The sequence below is a fragment of the Mchenga conophoros genome, linkage group LG23, assembly GCF_057382185.1.
Source record: "Mchenga conophoros isolate Kocher_MC1m ecotype Shallow Benthic linkage group LG23, M_conophoros_male_GT1.1, whole genome shotgun sequence".
Lineage (NCBI taxonomy): Eukaryota > Metazoa > Chordata > Actinopteri > Cichliformes > Cichlidae > Mchenga > Mchenga conophoros.
Window position 1 is genome coordinate 19,023,893 of NC_140547.1, and position 25,099 is coordinate 19,048,991.

General features: G+C 45.3%; 23 non-coding genes across 23 annotated transcripts; 8 read left to right on the forward strand and 15 right to left on the reverse strand.

The window, feature by feature from the left end:
- Positions 1 to 716: 716 nt before the first annotated feature.
- Positions 717 to 799, forward strand: trnas-uga (transfer RNA serine (anticodon UGA)). Its single transcript has one exon. It is a non-coding gene; the product is annotated as a tRNA-Ser (tRNA).
- A 918-nt stretch (positions 800 to 1,717) lies between these two features.
- Positions 1,718 to 1,789, reverse strand: trnam-cau (transfer RNA methionine (anticodon CAU)). Its single transcript has one exon. It is a non-coding gene; the product is annotated as a tRNA-Met (tRNA).
- Positions 1,790 to 3,094: 1,305 nt separating this feature from the next.
- trnaw-cca (transfer RNA tryptophan (anticodon CCA)) lies at positions 3,095 to 3,166 on the reverse strand. The gene has a single exon. It is a non-coding gene; the product is annotated as a tRNA-Trp (tRNA).
- A 759-nt stretch (positions 3,167 to 3,925) lies between these two features.
- Positions 3,926 to 4,008, forward strand: trnas-uga (transfer RNA serine (anticodon UGA)). Its single transcript has one exon. It is a non-coding gene; the product is annotated as a tRNA-Ser (tRNA).
- Positions 4,009 to 4,926: 918 nt separating this feature from the next.
- trnam-cau (transfer RNA methionine (anticodon CAU)) lies at positions 4,927 to 4,998 on the reverse strand. Its single transcript has one exon. It is a non-coding gene; the product is annotated as a tRNA-Met (tRNA).
- Positions 4,999 to 6,303: 1,305 nt separating this feature from the next.
- Positions 6,304 to 6,375, reverse strand: trnaw-cca (transfer RNA tryptophan (anticodon CCA)). The gene has a single exon. It is a non-coding gene; the product is annotated as a tRNA-Trp (tRNA).
- Positions 6,376 to 7,134: 759 nt separating this feature from the next.
- On the forward strand, positions 7,135 to 7,217 carry trnas-uga (transfer RNA serine (anticodon UGA)). The gene has a single exon. It is a non-coding gene; the product is annotated as a tRNA-Ser (tRNA).
- A 918-nt stretch (positions 7,218 to 8,135) lies between these two features.
- trnam-cau (transfer RNA methionine (anticodon CAU)) lies at positions 8,136 to 8,207 on the reverse strand. The gene has a single exon. It is a non-coding gene; the product is annotated as a tRNA-Met (tRNA).
- Positions 8,208 to 9,512: 1,305 nt separating this feature from the next.
- On the reverse strand, positions 9,513 to 9,584 carry trnaw-cca (transfer RNA tryptophan (anticodon CCA)). The gene has a single exon. It is a non-coding gene; the product is annotated as a tRNA-Trp (tRNA).
- Positions 9,585 to 10,343: 759 nt separating this feature from the next.
- On the forward strand, positions 10,344 to 10,426 carry trnas-uga (transfer RNA serine (anticodon UGA)). The gene has a single exon. It is a non-coding gene; the product is annotated as a tRNA-Ser (tRNA).
- A 918-nt stretch (positions 10,427 to 11,344) lies between these two features.
- On the reverse strand, positions 11,345 to 11,416 carry trnam-cau (transfer RNA methionine (anticodon CAU)). The gene has a single exon. It is a non-coding gene; the product is annotated as a tRNA-Met (tRNA).
- A 1,305-nt stretch (positions 11,417 to 12,721) lies between these two features.
- On the reverse strand, positions 12,722 to 12,793 carry trnaw-cca (transfer RNA tryptophan (anticodon CCA)). The gene has a single exon. It is a non-coding gene; the product is annotated as a tRNA-Trp (tRNA).
- A 759-nt stretch (positions 12,794 to 13,552) lies between these two features.
- On the forward strand, positions 13,553 to 13,635 carry trnas-uga (transfer RNA serine (anticodon UGA)). Its single transcript has one exon. It is a non-coding gene; the product is annotated as a tRNA-Ser (tRNA).
- Positions 13,636 to 14,553: 918 nt separating this feature from the next.
- trnam-cau (transfer RNA methionine (anticodon CAU)) lies at positions 14,554 to 14,625 on the reverse strand. The gene has a single exon. It is a non-coding gene; the product is annotated as a tRNA-Met (tRNA).
- Positions 14,626 to 15,930: 1,305 nt separating this feature from the next.
- On the reverse strand, positions 15,931 to 16,002 carry trnaw-cca (transfer RNA tryptophan (anticodon CCA)). The gene has a single exon. It is a non-coding gene; the product is annotated as a tRNA-Trp (tRNA).
- A 759-nt stretch (positions 16,003 to 16,761) lies between these two features.
- trnas-uga (transfer RNA serine (anticodon UGA)) lies at positions 16,762 to 16,844 on the forward strand. The gene has a single exon. It is a non-coding gene; the product is annotated as a tRNA-Ser (tRNA).
- A 918-nt stretch (positions 16,845 to 17,762) lies between these two features.
- Positions 17,763 to 17,834, reverse strand: trnat-cgu (transfer RNA threonine (anticodon CGU)). Its single transcript has one exon. It is a non-coding gene; the product is annotated as a tRNA-Thr (tRNA).
- A 1,305-nt stretch (positions 17,835 to 19,139) lies between these two features.
- trnaw-cca (transfer RNA tryptophan (anticodon CCA)) lies at positions 19,140 to 19,211 on the reverse strand. The gene has a single exon. It is a non-coding gene; the product is annotated as a tRNA-Trp (tRNA).
- A 759-nt stretch (positions 19,212 to 19,970) lies between these two features.
- Positions 19,971 to 20,053, forward strand: trnas-uga (transfer RNA serine (anticodon UGA)). Its single transcript has one exon. It is a non-coding gene; the product is annotated as a tRNA-Ser (tRNA).
- Positions 20,054 to 20,971: 918 nt separating this feature from the next.
- Positions 20,972 to 21,043, reverse strand: trnam-cau (transfer RNA methionine (anticodon CAU)). The gene has a single exon. It is a non-coding gene; the product is annotated as a tRNA-Met (tRNA).
- A 1,305-nt stretch (positions 21,044 to 22,348) lies between these two features.
- trnaw-cca (transfer RNA tryptophan (anticodon CCA)) lies at positions 22,349 to 22,420 on the reverse strand. Its single transcript has one exon. It is a non-coding gene; the product is annotated as a tRNA-Trp (tRNA).
- Positions 22,421 to 23,179: 759 nt separating this feature from the next.
- Positions 23,180 to 23,262, forward strand: trnas-uga (transfer RNA serine (anticodon UGA)). Its single transcript has one exon. It is a non-coding gene; the product is annotated as a tRNA-Ser (tRNA).
- A 918-nt stretch (positions 23,263 to 24,180) lies between these two features.
- Positions 24,181 to 24,252, reverse strand: trnam-cau (transfer RNA methionine (anticodon CAU)). Its single transcript has one exon. It is a non-coding gene; the product is annotated as a tRNA-Met (tRNA).
- Positions 24,253 to 25,099: the final 847 nt, after the last annotated feature.

Sequence of the window (25,099 nt, forward strand, 5' to 3'; positions counted from 1 at the left end):
GAAGCCAGACCATCTTTCCACACAAGCAATTTTTCTGCAACTGGAGGTTGTTCAACTTGTGAATGCAAAGAGGTTGTGCCAAAGACGCATGTCATTTCAGACCATGCATGTCAACATGCACACGTAGAATCTCTCTTTATACTTGAAAGGTTCTCCTCTTTGAGAAAAGAATACAAATCGAGGTTTGAAGTGCGCTTGCAGTAGTCAATCAAAGGCCTAATATAGTGTCTGTCATTCAGTGCTCACGCTCTGATGAGCTTTGCAAGCCAGCTAGACAAATTCTTAACAATGCATATTTGTTACTGATGCTTGTCAGAGAAAGACAAAGTCCTTGGACAGTGTCTAAAAATAAAAGACCTTCCTCTCACACACACCTAAAAAGTGATTGCTCAGAAGGGAGTGCTTTTGTACGTGATGATCTCCTGTCTCAAACACAAGCTGCTCTGGAGAGGCTCCTTGTGCCGTCTGCACCAAAATGCTATTCATGGGGGTAGGAGACCAGTGCTGTCAGCCTTGAATGAAATCTTACCTGACTAAACGACCTTACACTTCACACACAATGGTCTCTTCAACGACTGTTAATGGTATTTACCAGAGAAGTGACTTCTGACTAGGGAGTGTTCTGGCATGTGATGATCTCCAAAAGAACCAGCGCTGTTGGAGCAGGGAGCAGGCATCTCTCACCACAGGCCAAAAGGTGCAGGTGAAGTGGAGGAGCTGTGATGGCCGAGAGGTTAAGGCGTTGGATTTGAAATCCAATGGGGGGTTCCCCGCGCAGGTTCAAACCCTGCTCACAGCGAAAATGCGTTACGGGTGCTTCTTTTTCTGCTAAGATAAGGTTGCAATTAGTCGGAGGGGCTCATATATAAAAGTTGCAACGGTGCCCAGGAGCATTGAGTGATTGACAGTTCTCCAATCACCGGTTCACACCACTGTACTTACATACTAATCATTCATGTACAAAATGTGCTTGTCTCCAAGGAGAGTCCCTCTTCTTCTCTCCAGGCTTTATAAACAAAAACGGTGGGAGATGTCGATCAGTGGCATGTGCACAGACTTTGAGTCACATATTAATTCAAACAGGCTGCAGTCCTGTCACTCTTGGTTGACCTTGATGTGATTTGAACACGCAAGCTTCTGATCTGGAGTCAGATGCGCTACCATTGCCCCACAAGGTCCCACAAACCTGCCCCTCTGCCCAAAACTTCTGAAAATCTCTGCAAAGCCAATCCATCTTCTTTCCACACAAGACATCAAAATTGTTGCAGGGGGCTACTTGTTATCACTGCTATAGAAAGGCTAGAATGACAAATCTTAATCCTTTCTGGCTACGTTTGGTTTTCAGTTAGGCGGCAGTACCTGGTCACTGGTCTCCCGGCAAACACAGCCAGCCATTTGGGTACACCCAAAGCAACACAGTGGTCCAACCGTTTACCGTCACTTTAGCAGCAGGTACACCGTTGCCTCCATTGTTGTTCTTGTGTTGCAAACAGGTGATGTCACGCTGTTGAGGTAACAAAGTGAATGGGCTTTGAAGAAGATGTGGCGAACAGGTTATATTAACTAGGATTTGCTTCTTAGTTAGGCAACTTCTGGGTTTAGTCTGTTTTGTCCAATTTTTGGAAGGTGAATGGCTTCTTCCTGGAAACCTATCCCAGACTTGTAAGCAAGCCTTTCGGAGCACAGTTGTTTAGTACGTCCTGAAAACAGACGAGCCTAGCAGAGGATGGTTTCGATCCATCGACCTCTGGGTTATGGGCCCAGCACGCTTCCGCTGCGCCACTCTGCTCCACACGTACCACAAGACTAGCGCTGCTTAAAAGTGGGCCTTCAATAACATCTTGCATGAACAAACTGTGGGAATTCTGAAGGTGGACGGTACCCGTTTGAACACTGACTTTTATAAATCTTTGTCACCTCAGCGTTCAATGCTTCAAAGCTTCTTGGACTGCTTGTCAGGTCTCGTGTGCGGCCCAACAGATTTTAAGCTAGGGTCAGCCAACCATTTCCTCGTTAGCTGCTAACTCGAATCACTGAGCTTATTGTGTGAGCCACTGAGTCGCATAGTCACGTAAACGCTTAGACGTGAAAACACTGACACTTGGTGTTGCATATGTTTACTTCCTAAATAAACCCATGAACTCTCTTCAATGAACCTTATTTTACCTTTAGTTAACTAAAATCGACATTCTGTTACACGAACACACTCTGCTGATGCACTTCGATGCTCTTAATACTTCCCGCTGATTGTCAATGGTAGTTCTCATCGGTAGAGATGTAATACCGTCTGTAATCACAAGCACCAACATTAGACATGAAATCTGAATGTATCCAACACAGCGGACACAGTGACATTGTCCACAGTGAAAAACTATCCTGGATATGATGAGCTTGCTTCAGAATGCCAAGCCCAGCTCTGAAGCTGCTTTTAGATTTCATTATCATTCAAAACCGTTTGTTTGCTCGGAATGAAAAACTTATACTTGATATTTGAATGTTTTTTTCTTTACAATAATTTTGTGAGTTTCTCTTTGGTGCAGTCTTTACTTCTTTCAACTATGTGTTTACATGTATCTCATGGCATTGCTCTCTGTATACCTGCAGCATGTGGGTGTTTTGTTTGCCATTTGTATTCAGTTCCATTTACAGAAGCCCTGTAATTCAGCTACTATTCACACCTATCCAATGTATTCACACCTGGTGCTTTCAGAAAACAATGGAACGTCCAGCTACCCGGGCCCCCTCCCCAGACGGTCAACACTTGCGGCTCCCCCATCACCTCTACCACTCAGTAAAGCTCACAAATTTCTCCATGTGCCTTCACACCTCTTTCCATACTTGAAAGGGATATAAACAGACTCTCTAAGACACAGGACCCACGCAAAGCAGCTGGGCCAAATTCGGTGCCTCCATCCACCCTGAGGCACTGTGCTGATCAGTTGTCTACAGTGTTCACTGACACCATCAACAACTCACTGGAGACACGTCATGAGTCATGGACCTGAATTTCTGGACAGACGGACGAGTATGCCACAAGCAACTAAAAACCTCCTATTGGAAGGGAATCACAGGCTGCAGTCCTCTCACTCTCGGCTGACCTTGACGTGATTTGAACACGCAACCTTCTGATCTGGAGTCAGATGCGCTACCATTGCGCCACAAGGTCCCACAAACCTGCCCCTCTGCTCAAAACTTCTGAAAATCTCTGAGAAGCCAGACCATCTTTCCACACAAGCAATTTTTCTGCAACTGGAGGTTGTTCAACTTGTGAATGCAAAGAGGTTGTGCCAAAGACGCATGTCATTTCAGACCATGCATGTCAACATGCACACGTAGAATCTCTCTTTATACTTGAAAGGTTCTCCTCTTTGAGAAAAGAATACAAATCGAGGTTTGAAGTGCGCTTGCAGTAGTCAATCAAAGGCCTAATATAGTGTCTGTCATTCAGTGCTCACGCTCTGATGAGCTTTGCAAGCCAGCTAGACAAATTCTTAACAATGCATATTTGTTACTGATGCTTGTCAGAGAAAGACAAAGTCCTTGGACAGTGTCTAAAAATAAAAGACCTTCCTCTCACACACACCTAAAAAGTGATTGCTCAGAAGGGAGTGCTTTTGTACGTGATGATCTCCTGTCTCAAACACAAGCTGCTCTGGAGAGGCTCCTTGTGCCGTCTGCACCAAAATGCTATTCATGGGGGTAGGAGACCAGTGCTGTCAGCCTTGAATGAAATCTTACCTGACTAAACGACCTTACACTTCACACACAATGGTCTCTTCAACGACTGTTAATGGTATTTACCAGAGAAGTGACTTCTGACTAGGGAGTGTTCTGGCATGTGATGATCTCCAAAAGAACCAGCGCTGTTGGAGCAGGGAGCAGGCATCTCTCACCACAGGCCAAAAGGTGCAGGTGAAGTGGAGGAGCTGTGATGGCCGAGAGGTTAAGGCGTTGGATTTGAAATCCAATGGGGGGTTCCCTGCGCAGGTTCAAACCCTGCTCACAGCGAAAATGCGTTACGGGTGCTTCTTTTTCTGCTAAGATAAGGTTGCAATTAGTCGGAGGGGCTCATATACAAAAGTTGCAACGGTGCCCAGGAGCATTGAGTGATTGACAGTTCTCCAATCACCGGTTCACACCACTGTACTTACATACTAATCATTCATGTACAAAATGTGCTTGTCTCCAAGGAGAGTCCCTCTTCTTCTCTCCAGGCTTTATAAACAAAAACGGTGGGAGATGTCGATCAGTGGCATGTGCACAGACTTTGAGTCACATATTAATTCAAACAGGCTGCAGTCCTGTCACTCTTGGTTGACCTTGATGTGATTTGAACACGCAAGCTTCTGATCTGGAGTCAGATGCGCTACCATTGCCCCACAAGGTCCCACAAACCTGCCCCTCTGCCCAAAACTTCTGAAAATCTCTGCAAAGCCAATCCATCTTCTTTCCACACAAGACATCAAAATTGTTGCAGGGGGCTACTTGTTATCACTGCTATAGAAAGGCTAGAATGACAAATCTTAATCCTTTCTGGCTACGTTTGGTTTTCAGTTAGGCGGCAGTACCTGGTCACTGGTCTCCCGGCAAACACAGCCAGCCATTTGGGTACACCCAAAGCAACACAGTGGTCCAACCGTTTACCGTCACTTTAGCAGCAGGTACACCGTTGCCTCCATTGTTGTTCTTGTGTTGCAAACAGGTGATGTCACGCTGTTGAGGTAACAAAGTGAATGGGCTTTGAAGAAGATGTGGCGAACAGGTTATATTCACTAGGATTTGCTTCTTAGTTAGGCAACTTCTGGGTTTAGTCTGTTTTGTCCAATTTTTGGAAGGTGAATGGCTTCTTCCTGGAAACCTATCCCAGACTTGTAAGCAAGCCTTTCGGAGCACAGTTGTTTAGTACGTCCTGAAAACAGACGAGCCTAGCAGAGGATGGTTTCGATCCATCGACCTCTGGGTTATGGGCCCAGCACGCTTCCGCTGCGCCACTCTGCTCCACACGTACCACAAGACTAGCGCTGCTTAAAAGTGGGCCTTCAATAACATCTTGCATGAACAAACTGTGGGAATTCTGAAGGTGGACGGTACCCGTTTGAACACTGACTTTTATAAATCTTTGTCACCTCAGCGTTCAATGCTTCAAAGCTTCTTGGACTGCTTGTCAGGTCTCGTGTGCGGCCCAACAGATTTTAAGCTAGGGTCAGCCAACCATTTCCTCGTTAGCTGCTAACTCGAATCACTGAGCTTATTGTGTGAGCCACTGAGTCGCATAGTCACGTAAACGCTTAGACGTGAAAACACTGACACTTGGTGTTGCATATGTTTACTTCCTAAATAAACCCATGAACTCTCTTCAATGAACCTTATTTTACCTTTAGTTAACTAAAATCGACATTCTGTTACACGAACACACTCTGCTGATGCACTTCGATGCTCTTAATACTTCCCGCTGATTGTCAATGGTAGTTCTCATCGGTAGAGATGTAATACCGTCTGTAATCACAAGCACCAACATTAGACATGAAATCTGAATGTATCCAACACAGCGGACACAGTGACATTGTCCACAGTGAAAAACTATCCTGGATATGATGAGCTTGCTTCAGAATGCCAAGCCCAGCTCTGAAGCTGCTTTTAGATTTCATTATCATTCAAAACCGTTTGTTTGCTCGGAATGAAAAACTTATACTTGATATTTGAATGTTTTTTTCTTTACAATAATTTTGTGAGTTTCTCTTTGGTGCAGTCTTTACTTCTTTCAACTATGTGTTTACATGTATCTCATGGCATTGCTCTCTGTATACCTGCAGCATGTGGGTGTTTTGTTTGCCATTTGTATTCAGTTCCATTTACAGAAGCCCTGTAATTCAGCTACTATTCACACCTATCCAATGTATTCACACCTGGTGCTTTCAGAAAACAATGGAACGTCCAGCTACCCGGGCCCCCTCCCCAGACGGTCAACACTTGCGGCTCCCCCATCACCTCTACCACTCAGTAAAGCTCACAAATTTCTCCATGTGCCTTCACACCTCTTTCCATACTTGAAAGGGATGTAAACAGACTCTCTAAGACACAGGACCCACGCAAAGCAGCTGGGCCAAATTCGGTGCCTCCATCCACCCTGAGGCACTGTGCTGATCAGTTGTCTACAGTGTTCACTGACACCATCAACAACTCACTGGAGACACGTCATGAGTCATGGACCTGAATTTCTGGACAGACGGACGAGTATGCCACAAGCAACTAAAAACCTCCTATTGGAAGGGAATCACAGGCTGCAGTCCTCTCACTCTCGGCTGACCTTGACGTGATTTGAACACGCAACCTTCTGATCTGGAGTCAGATGCGCTACCATTGCGCCACAAGGTCCCACAAACCTGCCCCTCTGCTCAAAACTTCTGAAAATCTCTGAGAAGCCAGACCATCTTTCCACACAAGCAATTTTTCTGCAACTGGAGGTTGTTCAACTTGTGAATGCAAAGAGGTTGTGCCAAAGACGCATGTCATTTCAGACCATGCATGTCAACATGCACACGTAGAATCTCTCTTTATACTTGAAAGGTTCTCCTCTTTGAGAAAAGAATACAAATCGAGGTTTGAAGTGCGCTTGCAGTAGTCAATCAAAGGCCTAATATAGTGTCTGTCATTCAGTGCTCACGCTCTGATGAGCTTTGCAAGCCAGCTAGACAAATTCTTAACAATGCATATTTGTTACTGATGCTTGTCAGAGAAAGACAAAGTCCTTGGACAGTGTCTAAAAATAAAAGACCTTCCTCTCACACACACCTAAAAAGTGATTGCTCAGAAGGGAGTGCTTTTGTACGTGATGATCTCCTGTCTCAAACACAAGCTGCTCTGGAGAGGCTCCTTGTGCCGTCTGCACCAAAATGCTATTCATGGGGGTAGGAGACCAGTGCTGTCAGCCTTGAATGAAATCTTACCTGACTAAACGACCTTACACTTCACACACAATGGTCTCTTCAACGACTGTTAATGGTATTTACCAGAGAAGTGACTTCTGAGTAGGGAGTGTTCTGGCATGTGATGATCTCCAAAAGAACCAGCGCTGTTGGAGCAGGGAGCAGGCATCTCTCACCACAGGCCAAAAGGTGCAGGTGAAGTGGAGGAGCTGTGATGGCCGAGAGGTTAAGGCGTTGGATTTGAAATCCAATGGGGGGTTCCCCGCGCAGGTTCAAACCCTGCTCACAGCGAAAATGCGTTACGGGTGCTTCTTTTTCTGCTAAGATAAGGTTGCAATTAGTCGGAGGGGCTCATATATAAAAGTTGCAACGGTGCCCAGGAGCATTGAGTGATTGACAGTTCTCCAATCACCGGTTCACACCACTGTACTTACATACTAATCATTCATGTACAAAATGTGCTTGTCTCCAAGGAGAGTCCCTCTTCTTCTCTCCAGGCTTTATAAACAAAAACGGTGGGAGATGTCGATCAGTGGCATGTGCACAGACTTTGAGTCACATATTAATTCAAACAGGCTGCAGTCCTGTCACTCTTGGTTGACCTTGATGTGATTTGAACACGCAAGCTTCTGATCTGGAGTCAGATGCGCTACCATTGCCCCACAAGGTCCCACAAACCTGCCCCTCTGCCCAAAACTTCTGAAAATCTCTGCAAAGCCAATCCATCTTCTTTCCACACAAGACATCAAAATTGTTGCAGGGGGCTACTTGTTATCACTGCTATAGAAAGGCTAGAATGACAAATCTTAATCCTTTCTGGCTACGTTTGGTTTTCAGTTAGGCGGCAGTACCTGGTCACTGGTCTCCCGGCAAACACAGCCAGCCATTTGGGTACACCCAAAGCAACACAGTGGTCCAACCGTTTACCGTCACTTTAGCAGCAGGTACACCGTTGCCTCCATTGTTGTTCTTGTGTTGCAAACAGGTGATGTCACGCTGTTGAGGTAACAAAGTGAATGGGCTTTGAAGAAGATGTGGCGAACAGGTTATATTAACTAGGATTTGCTTCTTAGTTAGGCAACTTCTGGGTTTAGTCTGTTTTGTCCAATTTTTGGAAGGTGAATGGCTTCTTCCTGGAAACCTATCCCAGACTTGTAAGCAAGCCTTTCGGAGCACAGTTGTTTAGTACGTCCTGAAAACAGACGAGCCTAGCAGAGGATGGTTTCGATCCATCGACCTCTGGGTTATGGGCCCAGCACGCTTCCGCTGCGCCACTCTGCTCCACACGTACCACAAGACTAGCGCTGCTTAAAAGTGGGCCTTCAATAACATCTTGCATGAACAAACTGTGGGAATTCTGAAGGTGGACGGTACCCGTTTGAACACTGACTTTTATAAATCTTTGTCACCTCAGCGTTCAATGCTTCAAAGCTTCTTGGACTGCTTGTCAGGTCTCGTGTGCGGCCCAACAGATTTTAAGCTAGGGTCAGCCAACCATTTCCTCGTTAGCTGCTAACTCGAATCACTGAGCTTATTGTGTGAGCCACTGAGTCGCATAGTCACGTAAACGCTTAGACGTGAAAACACTGACACTTGGTGTTGCATATGTTTACTTCCTAAATAAACCCATGAACTCTCTTCAATGAACCTTATTTTACCTTTAGTTAACTAAAATCGACATTCTGTTACACGAACACACTCTGCTGATGCACTTCGATGCTCTTAATACTTCCCGCTGATTGTCAATGGTAGTTCTCATCGGTAGAGATGTAATACCGTCTGTAATCACAAGCACCAACATTAGACATGAAATCTGAATGTATCCAACACAGCGGACACAGTGACATTGTCCACAGTGAAAAACTATCCTGGATATGATGAGCTTGCTTCAGAATGCCAAGCCCAGCTCTGAAGCTGCTTTTAGATTTCATTATCATTCAAAACCGTTTGTTTGCTCGGAATGAAAAACTTATACTTGATATTTGAATGTTTTTTTCTTTACAATAATTTTGTGAGTTTCTCTTTGGTGCAGTCTTTACTTCTTTCAACTATGTGTTTACATGTATCTCATGGCATTGCTCTCTGTATACCTGCAGCATGTGGGTGTTTTGTTTGCCATTTGTATTCAGTTCCATTTACAGAAGCCCTGTAATTCAGCTACTATTCACACCTATCCAATGTATTCACACCTGGTGCTTTCAGAAAACAATGGAACGTCCAGCTACCCGGGCCCCCTCCCCAGACGGTCAACACTTGCGGCTCCCCCATCACCTCTACCACTCAGTAAAGCTCACAAATTTCTCCATGTGCCTTCACACCTCTTTCCATACTTGAAAGGGATGTAAACAGACTCTCTAAGACACAGGACCCACGCAAAGCAGCTGGGCCAAATTCGGTGCCTCCATCCACCCTGAGGCACTGTGCTGATCAGTTGTCTACAGTGTTCACTGACACCATCAACAACTCACTGGAGACACGTCATGAGTCATGGACCTGAATTTCTGGACAGACGGACGAGTATGCCACAAGCAACTAAAAACCTCCTATTGGAAGGGAATCACAGGCTGCAGTCCTCTCACTCTCGGCTGACCTTGACGTGATTTGAACACGCAACCTTCTGATCTGGAGTCAGATGCGCTACCATTGCGCCACAAGGTCCCACAAACCTGCCCCTCTGCTCAAAACTTCTGAAAATCTCTGAGAAGCCAGACCATCTTTCCACACAAGCAATTTTTCTGCAACTGGAGGTTGTTCAACTTGTGAATGCAAAGAGGTTGTGCCAAAGACGCATGTCATTTCAGACCATGCATGTCAACATGCACACGTAGAATCTCTCTTTATACTTGAAAGGTTCTCCTCTTTGAGAAAAGAATACAAATCGAGGTTTGAAGTGCGCTTGCAGTAGTCAATCAAAGGCCTAATATAGTGTCTGTCATTCAGTGCTCACGCTCTGATGAGCTTTGCAAGCCAGCTAGACAAATTCTTAACAATGCATATTTGTTACTGATGCTTGTCAGAGAAAGACAAAGTCCTTGGACAGTGTCTAAAAATAAAAGACCTTCCTCTCACACACACCTAAAAAGTGATTGCTCAGAAGGGAGTGCTTTTGTACGTGATGATCTCCTGTCTCAAACACAAGCTGCTCTGGAGAGGCTCCTTGTGCCGTCTGCACCAAAATGCTATTCATGGGGGTAGGAGACCAGTGCTGTCAGCCTTGAATGAAATCTTACCTGACTAAACGACCTTACACTTCACACACAATGGTCTCTTCAACGACTGTTAATGGTATTTACCAGAGAAGTGACTTCTGACTAGGGAGTGTTCTGGCATGTGATGATCTCCAAAAGAACCAGCGCTGTTGGAGCAGGGAGCAGGCATCTCTCACCACAGGCCAAAAGGTGCAGGTGAAGTGGAGGAGCTGTGATGGCCGAGAGGTTAAGGCGTTGGATTTGAAATCCAATGGGGGGTTCCCCGCGCAGGTTCAAACCCTGCTCACAGCGAAAATGCGTTACGGGTGCTTCTTTTTCTGCTAAGATAAGGTTGCAATTAGTCGGAGGGGCTCATATACAAAAGTTGCAACGGTGCCCAGGAGCATTGAGTGATTGACAGTTCTCCAATCACCGGTTCACACCACTGTACTTACATACTAATCATTCATGTACAAAATGTGCTTGTCTCCAAGGAGAGTCCCTCTTCTTCTCTCCAGGCTTTATAAACAAAAACGGTGGGAGATGTCGATCAGTGGCATGTGCACAGACTTTGAGTCACATATTAATTCAAACAGGCTGCAGTCCTGTCACTCTTGGTTGACCTTGATGTGATTTGAACACGCAAGCTTCTGATCTGGAGTCAGATGCGCTACCATTGCCCCACAAGGTCCCACAAACCTGCCCCTCTGCCCAAAACTTCTGAAAATCTCTGCAAAGCCAATCCATCTTCTTTCCACACAAGACATCAAAATTGTTGCAGGGGGCTACTTGTTATCACTGCTATAGAAAGGCTAGAATGACAAATCTTAATCCTTTCTGGCTACGTTTGGTTTTCAGTTAGGCGGCAGTACCTGGTCACTGGTCTCCCGGCAAACACAGCCAGCCATTTGGGTACACCCAAAGCAACACAGTGGTCCAACCGTTTACCGTCACTTTAGCAGCAGGTACACCGTTGCCTCCATTGTTGTTCTTGTGTTGCAAACAGGTGATGTCACGCTGTTGAGGTAACAAAGTGAATGGGCTTTGAAGAAGATGTGGCGAACAGGTTATATTCACTAGGATTTGCTTCTTAGTTAGGCAACTTCTGGGTTTAGTCTGTTTTGTCCAGTTTTTGGAAGGTGAATGGCTTCTTCCTGGAAACCTATCCCAGACTTGTAAGCAAGCCTTTCGGAGCACAGTTGTTTAGTACGTCCTGAAAACAGACGAGCCTAGCAGAGGATGGTTTCGATCCATCGACCTCTGGGTTATGGGCCCAGCACGCTTCCGCTGCGCCACTCTGCTCCACACGTACCACAAGACTAGCGCTGCTTAAAAGTGGGCCTTCAATAACATCTTGCATGAACAAACTGTGGGAATTCTGAAGGTGGACGGTACCCGTTTGAACACTGACTTTTATAAATCTTTGTCACCTCAGCGTTCAATGCTTCAAAGCTTCTTGGACTGCTTGTCAGGTCTCGTGTGCGGCCCAACAGATTTTAAGCTAGGGTCAGCCAACCATTTCCTCGTTAGCTGCTAACTCGAATCACTGAGCTTATTGTGTGAGCCACTGAGTCGCATAGTCACGTAAACGCTTAGACGTGAAAACACTGACACTTGGTGTTGCATATGTTTACTTCCTAAATAAACCCATGAACTCTCTTCAATGAACCTTATTTTACCTTTAGTTAACTAAAATCGACATTCTGTTACACGAACACACTCTGCTGATGCACTTCGATGCTCTTAATACTTCCCGCTGATTGTCAATGGTAGTTCTCATCGGTAGAGATGTAATACCGTCTGTAATCACAAGCACCAACATTAGACATGAAATCTGAATGTATCCAACACAGCGGACACAGTGACATTGTCCACAGTGAAAAACTATCCTGGATATGATGAGCTTGCTTCAGAATGCCAAGCCCAGCTCTGAAGCTGCTTTTAGATTTCATTATCATTCAAAACCGTTTGTTTGCTCGGAATGAAAAACTTATACTTGATATTTGAATGTTTTTTTCTTTACAATAATTTTGTGAGTTTCTCTTTGGTGCAGTCTTTACTTCTTTCAACTATGTGTTTACATGTATCTCATGGCATTGCTCTCTGTATACCTGCAGCATGTGGGTGTTTTGTTTGCCATTTGTATTCAGTTCCATTTACAGAAGCCCTGTAATTCAGCTACTATTCACACCTATCCAATGTATTCACACCTGGTGCTTTCAGAAAACAATGGAACGTCCAGCTACCCGGGCCCCCTCCCCAGACGGTCAACACTTGCGGCTCCCCCATCACCTCTACCACTCAGTAAAGCTCACAAATTTCTCCATGTGCCTTCACACCTCTTTCCATACTTGAAAGGGATATAAACAGACTCTCTAAGACACAGGACCCACGCAAAGCAGCTGGGCCAAATTCGGTGCCTCCATCCACCCTGAGGCACTGTGCTGATCAGTTGTCTACAGTGTTCACTGACACCATCAACAACTCACTGGAGACACGTCATGAGTCATGGACCTGAATTTCTGGACAGACGGACGAGTATGCCACAAGCAACTAAAAACCTCCTATTGGAAGGGAATCACAGGCTGCAGTCCTCTCACTCTCGGCTGACCTTGACGTGATTTGAACACGCAACCTTCTGATCTGGAGTCAGATGCGCTACCATTGCGCCACAAGGTCCCACAAACCTGCCCCTCTGCTCAAAACTTCTGAAAATCTCTGAGAAGCCAGACCATCTTTCCACACAAGCAATTTTTCTGCAACTGGAGGTTGTTCAACTTGTGAATGCAAAGAGGTTGTGCCAAAGACGCATGTCATTTCAGACCATGCATGTCAACATGCACACGTAGAATCTCTCTTTATACTTGAAAGGTTCTCCTCTTTGAGAAAAGAATACAAATCGAGGTTTGAAGTGCGCTTGCAGTAGTCAATCAAAGGCCTAATATAGTGTCTGTCATTCAGTGCTCACGCTCTGATGAGCTTTGCAAGCCAGCTAGACAAATTCTTAACAATGCATATTTGTTACTGATGCTTGTCAGAGAAAGACAAAGTCCTTGGACAGTGTCTAAAAATAAAAGACCTTCCTCTCACACACACCTAAAAAGTGATTGCTCAGAAGGGAGTGCTTTTGTACGTGATGATCTCCTGTCTCAAACACAAGCTGCTCTGGAGAGGCTCCTTGTGCCGTCTGCACCAAAATGCTATTCATGGGGGTAGGAGACCAGTGCTGTCAGCCTTGAATGAAATCTTACCTGACTAAACGACCTTACACTTCACACACAATGGTCTCTTCAACGACTGTTAATGGTATTTACCAGAGAAGTGACTTCTGACTAGGGAGTGTTCTGGCATGTGATGATCTCCAAAAGAACCAGCGCTGTTGGAGCAGGGAGCAGGCATCTCTCACCACAGGCCAAAAGGTGCAGGTGAAGTGGAGGAGCTGTGATGGCCGAGAGGTTAAGGCGTTGGATTTGAAATCCAATGGGGGGTTCCCCGCGCAGGTTCAAACCCTGCTCACAGCGAAAATGCGTTACGGGTGCTTCTTTTTCTGCTAAGATAAGGTTGCAATTAGTCGGAGGGGCTCATATACAAAAGTTGCAACGGTGCCCAGGAGCATTGAGTGATTGACAGTTCTCCAATCACCGGTTCACACCACTGTACTTACATACTAATCATTCATGTACAAAATGTGCTTGTCTCCAAGGAGAGTCCCTCTTCTTCTCTCCAGGCTTTATAAACAAAAACGGTGGGAGATGTCGATCAGTGGCATGTGCACAGACTTTGAGTCACATATTAATTCAAACAGGCTGCAGTCCTGTCACTCTTGGTTGACCTTGATGTGATTTGAACACGCAAGCTTCTGATCTGGAGTCAGATGCGCTACCATTGCCCCACAAGGTCCCACAAACCTGCCCCTCTGCCCAAAACTTCTGAAAATCTCTGCAAAGCCAATCCATCTTCTTTCCACACAAGACATCAAAATTGTTGCAGGGGGCTACTTGTTATCACTGCTATAGAAAGGCTAGAATGACAAATCTTAATCCTTTCTGGCTACGTTTGGTTTTCAGTTAGGCGGCAGTACCTGGTCACTGGTCTCCCGGCAAACACAGCCAGCCATTTGGGTACACCCAAAGCAACACAGTGGTCCAACCGTTTACCGTCACTTTAGCAGCAGGTACACCGTTGCCTCCATTGTTGTTCTTGTGTTGCAAACAGGTGATGTCACGCTGTTGAGGTAACAAAGTGAATGGGCTTTGAAGAAGATGTGGCGAACAGGTTATATTCACTAGGATTTGCTTCTTAGTTAGGCAACTTCTGGGTTTAGTCTGTTTTGTCCAGTTTTTGGAAGGTGAATGGCTTCTTCCTGGAAACCTATCCCAGACTTGTAAGCAAGCCTTTCGGAGCACAGTTGTTTAGTACGTCCTGAAAACAGACGAGCCTAGCAGAGGATGGTTTCGATCCATCGACCTCTGGGTTATGGGCCCAGCACGCTTCCGCTGCGCCACTCTGCTCCACACGTACCACAAGACTAGCGCTGCTTAAAAGTGGGCCTTCAATAACATCTTGCATGAACAAACTGTGGGAATTCTGAAGGTGGACGGTACCCGTTTGAACACTGACTTTTATAAATCTTTGTCACCTCAGCGTTCAATGCTTCAAAGCTTCTTGGACTGCTTGTCAGGTCTCGTGTGCGGCCCAACAGATTTTAAGCTAGGGTCAGCCAACCATTTCCTCGTTAGCTGCTAACTCGAATCACTGAGCTTATTGTGTGAGCCACTGAGTCGCATAGTCACGTAAACGCTTAGACGTGAAAACACTGACACTTGGTGTTGCATATGTTTACTTCCTAAATAAACCCATGAACTCTCTTCAATGAACCTTATTTTACCTTTAGTTAACTAAAATCGACATTCTGTTACACGAACACACTCTGCTGATGCACTTCGATGCTCTTAATACTTCCCGCTGATTGTCAATGGTAGTTCTCATCGGTAGAGATGTAATACCGTCTGTAATCACAAGCACCAACATTAGACATGAAATCTGAATGTATCCAACACAGCGGACACAGTGACATTGTCCACAGTGAAAAACTATCCTGGATATGATGAGCTTGCTTCAGAATGCCAAGCCCAGCTCTGAAGCTGCTTTTAGATTTCATTATCATTCAAAACCGTTTGTTTGCTCGGAATGAAAAACTTATACTTGATATTTGAATGTTTTTTTCTTTACAATAATTTTGTGAGTTTCTCTTTGGTGCAGTCTTTACTTCTTTCAACTATGTGTTTACATGTATCTCATGGCATTGCTCTCTGTATACCTGCAGCATGTGGGTGTTTTGTTTGCCATTTGTATTCAGTTCCATTTACAGAAGCCCTGTAATTCAGCTACTATTCACACCTATCCAATGTATTCACACCTGGTGCTTTCAGAAAACAATGGAACGTCCAGCTACCCGGGCCCCCTCCCCAGACGGTCAACACTTGCGGCTCCCCCATCACCTCTACCACTCAGTAAAGCTCACAAATTTCTCCATGTGCCTTCACACCTCTTTCCATACTTGAAAGGGATATAAACAGACTCTCTAAGACACAGGACCCACGCAAAGCAGCTGGGCCAAATTCGGTGCCTCCATCCACCCTGAGGCACTGTGCTGATCAGTTGTCTACAGTGTTCACTGACACCATCAACAACTCACTGGAGACACGTCATGAGTCATGGACCTGAATTTCTGGACAGACGGACGAGTATGCCACAAGCAACTAAAAACCTCCTATTGGAAGGGAATCACAGGCTGCAGTCCTCTCACTCTCGGCTGACCTTGACGTGATTTGAACACGCAACCTTCTGATCTGGAGTCAGATGCGCTACCATTGCGCCACAAGGTCCCACAAACCTGCCCCTCTGCTCAAAACTTCTGAAAATCTCTGAGAAGCCAGACCATCTTTCCACACAAGCAATTTTTCTGCAACTGGAGGTTGTTCAACTTGTGAATGCAAAGAGGTTGTGCCAAAGACGCATGTCATTTCAGACCATGCATGTCAACATGCACACGTAGAATCTCTCTTTATACTTGAAAGGTTCTCCTCTTTGAGAAAAGAATACAAATCGAGGTTTGAAGTGCGCTTGCAGTAGTCAATCAAAGGCCTAATATAGTGTCTGTCATTCAGTGCTCACGCTCTGATGAGCTTTGCAAGCCAGCTAGACAAATTCTTAACAATGCATATTTGTTACTGATGCTTGTCAGAGAAAGACAAAGTCCTTGGACAGTGTCTAAAAATAAAAGACCTTCCTCTCACACACACCTAAAAAGTGATTGCTCAGAAGGGAGTGCTTTTGTACGTGATGATCTCCTGTCTCAAACACAAGCTGCTCTGGAGAGGCTCCTTGTGCCGTCTGCACCAAAATGCTATTCATGGGGGTAGGAGACCAGTGCTGTCAGCCTTGAATGAAATCTTACCTGACTAAACGACCTTACACTTCACACACAATGGTCTCTTCAACGACTGTTAATGGTATTTACCAGAGAAGTGACTTCTGACTAGGGAGTGTTCTGGCATGTGATGATCTCCAAAAGAACCAGCGCTGTTGGAGCAGGGAGCAGGCATCTCTCACCACAGGCCAAAAGGTGCAGGTGAAGTGGAGGAGCTGTGATGGCCGAGAGGTTAAGGCGTTGGATTTGAAATCCAATGGGGGGTTCCCCGCGCAGGTTCAAACCCTGCTCACAGCGAAAATGCGTTACGGGTGCTTCTTTTTCTGCTAAGATAAGGTTGCAATTAGTCGGAGGGGCTCATATATAAAAGTTGCAACGGTGCCCAGGAGCATTGAGTGATTGACAGTTCTCCAATCACCGGTTCACACCACTGTACTTACATACTAATCATTCATGTACAAAATGTGCTTGTCTCCAAGGAGAGTCCCTCTTCTTCTCTCCAGGCTTTATAAACAAAAACGGTGGGAGATGTCGATCAGTGGCATGTGCACAGACTTTGAGTCACATATTAATTCAAACAGGCTGCAGTCCTGTCACTCTTGGTTGACCTTGATGTGATTTGAACACGCAAGCTTCTGATCTGGAGTCAGATGCGCTACCATTGCCCCACAAGGTCCCACAAACCTGCCCCTCTGCCCAAAACTTCTGAAAATCTCTGCAAAGCCAATCCATCTTCTTTCCACACAAGACATCAAAATTGTTGCAGGGGGCTACTTGTTATCACTGCTATAGAAAGGCTAGAATGACAAATCTTAATCCTTTCTGGCTACGTTTGGTTTTCAGTTAGGCGGCAGTACCTGGTCACTGGTCTCCCGGCAAACACAGCCAGCCATTTGGGTACACCCAAAGCAACACAGTGGTCCAACCGTTTACCGTCACTTTAGCAGCAGGTACACCGTTGCCTCCATTGTTGTTCTTGTGTTGCAAACAGGTGATGTCACGCTGTTGAGGTAACAAAGTGAATGGGCTTTGAAGAAGATGTGGCGAACAGGTTATATTAACTAGGATTTGCTTCTTAGTTAGGCAACTTCTGGGTTTAGTCTGTTTTGTCCAATTTTTGGAAGGTGAATGGCTTCTTCCTGGAAACCTATCCCAGACTTGTAAGCAAGCCTTTCGGAGCACAGTTGTTTAGTACGTCCTGAAAACAGACGAGCCTAGCAGAGGATGGTTTCGATCCATCGACCTCTGGGTTACGGGCCCAGCACGCTTCCGCTGCGCCACTCTGCTCCACACGTACCACAAGACTAGCGCTGCTTAAAAGTGGGCCTTCAATAACATCTTGCATGAACAAACTGTGGGAATTCTGAAGGTGGACGGTACCCGTTTGAACACTGACTTTTATAAATCTTTGTCACCTCAGCGTTCAATGCTTCAAAGCTTCTTGGACTGCTTGTCAGGTCTCGTGTGCGGCCCAACAGATTTTAAGCTAGGGTCAGCCAACCATTTCCTCGTTAGCTGCTAACTCGAATCACTGAGCTTATTGTGTGAGCCACTGAGTCGCATAGTCACGTAAACGCTTAGACGTGAAAACACTGACACTTGGTGTTGCATATGTTTACTTCCTAAATAAACCCATGAACTCTCTTCAATGAACCTTATTTTACCTTTAGTTAACTAAAATCGACATTCTGTTACACGAACACACTCTGCTGATGCACTTCGATGCTCTTAATACTTCCCGCTGATTGTCAATGGTAGTTCTCATCGGTAGAGATGTAATACCGTCTGTAATCACAAGCACCGACATTAGACATGAAATCTGAATGTATCCAACACAGCGGACACAGTGACATTGTCCACAGTGAAAAACTATCCTGGATATGATGAGCTTGCTTCAGAATGCCAAGCCCAGCTCTGAAGCTGCTTTTAGATTTCATTATCATTCAAAACCGTTTGTTTGCTCGGAATGAAAAACTTATACTTGATATTTGAATGTTTTTTTCTTTACAATAATTTTGTGAGTTTCTCTTTGGTGCAGTCTTTACTTCTTTCAACTATGTGTTTACATGTATCTCATGGCATTGCTCTCTGTATACCTGCAGCATGTGGGTGTTTTGTTTGCCATTTGTATTCAGTTCCATTTACAGAAGCCCTCTAATTCAGCTACTATTCACACCTATCCAATGTATTCACACCTGGTGCTTTCAGAAAACAATGGAACGTCCAGCTACCCGGGCCCCCTCCCCAGACGGTCAACACTTGCGGCTCCCCCATCACCTCTACCACTCAGTAAAGCTCACAAATTTCTCCATGTGCCTTCACACCTCTTTCCATACTTGAAAGGGATGTAAACAGACTCTCTAAGACACAGGACCCACGCAAAGCAGCTGGGCCAAATTCGGTGCCTCCATCCACCCTGAGGCACTGTGCTGATCAGTTGTCTACAGTGTTCACTGACACCATCAACAACTCACTGGAGACACGTCATGAGTCATGGACCTGAATTTCTGGACAGACGGACGAGTATGCCACAAGCAACTAAAAACCTCCTATTGGAAGGGAATCACAGGCTGCAGTCCTCTCACTCTCGGCTGACCTTGACGTGATTTGAACACGCAACCTTCTGATCTGGAGTCAGATGCGCTACCATTGCGCCACAAGGTCCCACAAACCTGCCCCTCTGCTCAAAACTTCTGAAAATCTCTGAGAAGCCAGACCATCTTTCCACACAAGCAATTTTTCTGCAACTGGAGGTTGTTCAACTTGTGAATGCAAAGAGGTTGTGCCAAAGACGCATGTCATTTCAGACCATGCATGTCAACATGCACACGTAGAATCTCTCTTTATACTTGAAAGGTTCTCCTCTTTGAGAAAAGAATACAAATCGAGGTTTGAAGTGCGCTTGCAGTAGTCAATCAAAGGCCTAATATAGTGTCTGTCATTCAGTGCTCACGCTCTGATGAGCTTTGCAAGCCAGCTAGACAAATTCTTAACAATGCATATTTGTTACTGATGCTTGTCAGAGAAAGACAAAGTCCTTGGACAGTGTCTAAAAATAAAAGACCTTCCTCTCACACACACCTAAAAAGTGATTGCTCAGAAGGGAGTGCTTTTGTACGTGATGATCTCCTGTCTCAAACACAAGCTGCTCTGGAGAGGCTCCTTGTGCCGTCTGCACCAAAATGCTATTCATGGGGGTAGGAGACCAGTGCTGTCAGCCTTGAATGAAATCTTACCTGACTAAACGACCTTACACTTCACACACAATGGTCTCTTCAACGACTGTTAATGGTATTTACCAGAGAAGTGACTTCTGAGTAGGGAGTGTTCTGGCATGTGATGATCTCCAAAAGAACCAGCGCTGTTGGAGCAGGGAGCAGGCATCTCTCACCACAGGCCAAAAGGTGCAGGTGAAGTGGAGGAGCTGTGATGGCCGAGAGGTTAAGGCGTTGGATTTGAAATCCAATGGGGGGTTCCCCGCGCAGGTTCAAACCCTGCTCACAGCGAAAATGCGTTACGGGTGCTTCTTTTTCTGCTAAGATAAGGTTGCAATTAGTCGGAGGGGCTCATATATAAAAGTTGCAACGGTGCCCAGGAGCATTGAGTGATTGACAGTTCTCCAATCACCGGTTCACACCACTGTACTTACATACTAATCATTCATGTACAAAATGTGCTTGTCTCCAAGGAGAGTCCCTCTTCTTCTCTCCAGGCTTTATAAACAAAAACGGTGGGAGATGTCGATCAGTGGCATGTGCACAGACTTTGAGTCACATATTAATTCAAACAGGCTGCAGTCCTGTCACTCTTGGTTGACCTTGATGTGATTTGAACACGCAAGCTTCTGATCTGGAGTCAGATGCGCTACCATTGCCCCACAAGGTCCCACAAACCTGCCCCTCTGCCCAAAACTTCTGAAAATCTCTGCAAAGCCAATCCATCTTCTTTCCACACAAGACATCAAAATTGTTGCAGGGGGCTACTTGTTATCACTGCTATAGAAAGGCTAGAATGACAAATCTTAATCCTTTCTGGCTACGTTTGGTTTTCAGTTAGGCGGCAGTACCTGGTCACTGGTCTCCCGGCAAACACAGCCAGCCATTTGGGTACACCCAAAGCAACACAGTGGTCCAACCGTTTACCGTCACTTTAGCAGCAGGTACACCGTTGCCTCCATTGTTGTTCTTGTGTTGCAAACAGGTGATGTCACGCTGTTGAGGTAACAAAGTGAATGGGCTTTGAAGAAGATGTGGCGAACAGGTTATATTAACTAGGATTTGCTTCTTAGTTAGGCAACTTCTGGGTTTAGTCTGTTTTGTCCAATTTTTGGAAGGTGAATGGCTTCTTCCTGGAAACCTATCCCAGACTTGTAAGCAAGCCTTTCGGAGCACAGTTGTTTAGTACGTCCTGAAAACAGACGAGCCTAGCAGAGGATGGTTTCGATCCATCGACCTCTGGGTTATGGGCCCAGCACGCTTCCGCTGCGCCACTCTGCTCCACACGTACCACAAGACTAGCGCTGCTTAAAAGTGGGCCTTCAATAACATCTTGCATGAACAAACTGTGGGAATTCTGAAGGTGGACGGTACCCGTTTGAACACTGACTTTTATAAATCTTTGTCACCTCAGCGTTCAATGCTTCAAAGCTTCTTGGACTGCTTGTCAGGTCTCGTGTGCGGCCCAACAGATTTTAAGCTAGGGTCAGCCAACCATTTCCTCGTTAGCTGCTAACTCGAATCACTGAGCTTATTGTGTGAGCCACTGAGTCGCATAGTCACGTAAACGCTTAGACGTGAAAACACTGACACTTGGTGTTGCATATGTTTACTTCCTAAATAAACCCATGAACTCTCTTCAATGAACCTTATTTTACCTTTAGTTAACTAAAATCGACATTCTGTTACACGAACACACTCTGCTGATGCACTTCGATGCTCTTAATACTTCCCGCTGATTGTCAATGGTAGTTCTCATCGGTAGAGATGTAATACCGTCTGTAATCACAAGCACCGACATTAGACATGAAATCTGAATGTATCCAACACAGCGGACACAGTGACATTGTCCACAGTGAAAAACTATCCTGGATATGATGAGCTTGCTTCAGAATGCCAAGCCCAGCTCTGAAGCTGCTTTTAGATTTCATTATCATTCAAAACCGTTTGTTTGCTCGGAATGAAAAACTTATACTTGATATTTGAATGTTTTTTTCTTTACAATAATTTTGTGAGTTTCTCTTTGGTGCAGTCTTTACTTCTTTCAACTATGTGTTTACATGTATCTCATGGCATTGCTCTCTGTATACCTGCAGCATGTGGGTGTTTTGTTTGCCATTTGTATTCAGTTCCATTTACAGAAGCCCTCTAATTCAGCTACTATTCACACCTATCCAATGTATTCACACCTGGTGCTTTCAGAAAACAATGGAACGTCCAGCTACCCGGGCCCCCTCCCCAGACGGTCAACACTTGCGGCTCCCCCATCACCTCTACCACTCAGTAAAGCTCACAAATTTCTCCATGTGCCTTCACACCTCTTTCCATACTTGAAAGGGATGTAAACAGACTCTCTAAGACACAGGACCCACGCAAAGCAGCTGGGCCAAATTCGGTGCCTCCATCCACCCTGAGGCACTGTGCTGATCAGTTGTCTACAGTGTTCACTGACACCATCAACAACTCACTGGAGACACGTCATGAGTCATGGACCTGAATTTCTGGACAGACGGACGAGTATGCCACAAGCAACTAAAAACCTCCTATTGGAAGGGAATCACAGGCTGCAGTCCTCTCACTCTCGGCTGACCTTGACGTGATTTGAACACGCAACCTTCTGATCTGGAGTCAGATGCGCTACCATTGCGCCACAAGGTCCCACAAACCTGCCCCTCTGCTCAAAACTTCTGAAAATCTCTGAGAAGCCAGACCATCTTTCCACACAAGCAATTTTTCTGCAACTGGAGGTTGTTCAACTTGTGAATGCAAAGAGGTTGTGCCAAAGACGCATGTCATTTCAGACCATGCATGTCAACATGCACACGTAGAATCTCTCTTTATACTTGAAAGGTTCTCCTCTTTGAGAAAAGAATACAAATCGAGGTTTGAAGTGCGCTTGCAGTAGTCAATCAAAGGCCTAATATAGTGTCTGTCATTCAGTGCTCACGCTCTGATGAGCTTTGCAAGCCAGCTAGACAAATTCTTAACAATGCATATTTGTTACTGATGCTTGTCAGAGAAAGACAAAGTCCTTGGACAGTGTCTAAAAATAAAAGACCTTCCTCTCACACACACCTAAAAAGTGATTGCTCAGAAGGGAGTGCTTTTGTACGTGATGATCTCCTGTCTCAAACACAAGCTGCTCTGGAGAGGCTCCTTGTGCCGTCTGCACCAAAATGCTATTCATGGGGGTAGGAGACCAGTGCTGTCAGCCTTGAATGAAATCTTACCTGACTAAACGACCTTACACTTCACACACAATGGTCTCTTCAACGACTGTTAATGGTATTTACCAGAGAAGTGACTTCTGAGTAGGGAGTGTTCTGGCATGTGATGATCTCCAAAAGAACCAGCGCTGTTGGAGCAGGGAGCAGGCATCTCTCACCACAGGCCAAAAGGTGCAGGTGAAGTGGAGGAGCTGTGATGGCCGAGAGGTTAAGGCGTTGGATTTGAAATCCAATGGGGGGTTCCCCGCGCAGGTTCAAACCCTGCTCACAGCGAAAATGCGTTACGGGTGCTTCTTTTTCTGCTAAGATAAGGTTGCAATTAGTCGGAGGGGCTCATATATAAAAGTTGCAACGGTGCCCAGGAGCATTGAGTGATTGACAGTTCTCCAATCACCGGTTCACACCACTGTACTTACATACTAATCATTCATGTACAAAATGTGCTTGTCTCCAAGGAGAGTCCCTCTTCTTCTCTCCAGGCTTTATAAACAAAAACGGTGGGAGATGTCGATCAGTGGCATGTGCACAGACTTTGAGTCACATATTAATTCAAACAGGCTGCAGTCCTGTCACTCTTGGTTGACCTTGATGTGATTTGAACACGCAAGCTTCTGATCTGGAGTCAGATGCGCTACCATTGCCCCACAAGGTCCCACAAACCTGCCCCTCTGCCCAAAACTTCTGAAAATCTCTGCAAAGCCAATCCATCTTCTTTCCACACAAGACATCAAAATTGTTGCAGGGGGCTACTTGTTATCACTGCTATAGAAAGGCTAGAATGACAAATCTTAATCCTTTCTGGCTACGTTTGGTTTTCAGTTAGGCGGCAGTACCTGGTCACTGGTCTCCCGGCAAACACAGCCAGCCATTTGGGTACACCCAAAGCAACACAGTGGTCCAACCGTTTACCGTCACTTTAGCAGCAGGTACACCGTTGCCTCCATTGTTGTTCTTGTGTTGCAAACAGGTGATGTCACGCTGTTGAGGTAACAAAGTGAATGGGCTTTGAAGAAGATGTGGCGAACAGGTTATATTAACTAGGATTTGCTTCTTAGTTAGGCAACTTCTGGGTTTAGTCTGTTTTGTCCAATTTTTGGAAGGTGAATGGCTTCTTCCTGGAAACCTATCCCAGACTTGTAAGCAAGCCTTTCGGAGCACAGTTGTTTAGTACGTCCTGAAAACAGACGAGCCTAGCAGAGGATGGTTTCGATCCATCGACCTCTGGGTTATGGGCCCAGCACGCTTCCGCTGCGCCACTCTGCTCCACACGTACCACAAGACTAGCGCTGCTTAAAAGTGGGCCTTCAATAACATCTTGCATGAACAAACTGTGGGAATTCTGAAGGTGGACGGTACCCGTTTGAACACTGACTTTTATAAATCTTTGTCACCTCAGCGTTCAATGCTTCAAAGCTTCTTGGACTGCTTGTCAGGTCTCGTGTGCGGCCCAACAGATTTTAAGCTAGGGTCAGCCAACCATTTCCTCGTTAGCTGCTAACTCGAATCACTGAGCTTATTGTGTGAGCCACTGAGTCGCATAGTCACGTAAACGCTTAGACGTGAAAACACTGACACTTGGTGTTGCATATGTTTACTTCCTAAATAAACCCATGAACTCTCTTCAATGAACCTTATTTTACCTTTAGTTAACTAAAATCGACATTCTGTTACACGAACACACTCTGCTGATGCACTTCGATGCTCTTAATACTTCCCGCTGATTGTCAATGGTAGTTCTCATCGGTAGAGATGTAATACCGTCTGTAATCACAAGCACCAACATTAGACATGAAATCTGAATGTATCCAACACAGCGGACACAGTGACATTGTCCACAGTGAAAAACTATCCTGGATATGATGAGCTTGCTTCAGAATGCCAAGCCCAGCTCTGAAGCTGCTTTTAGATTTCATTATCATTCAAAACCGTTTGTTTGCTCGGAATGAAAAACTTATACTTGATATTTGAATGTTTTTTTCTTTACAATAATTTTGTGAGTTTCTCTTTGGTGCAGTCTTTACTTCTTTCAACTATGTGTTTACATGTATCTCATGGCATTGCTCTCTGTATACCTGCAGCATGTGGGTGTTTTGTTTGCCATTTGTATTCA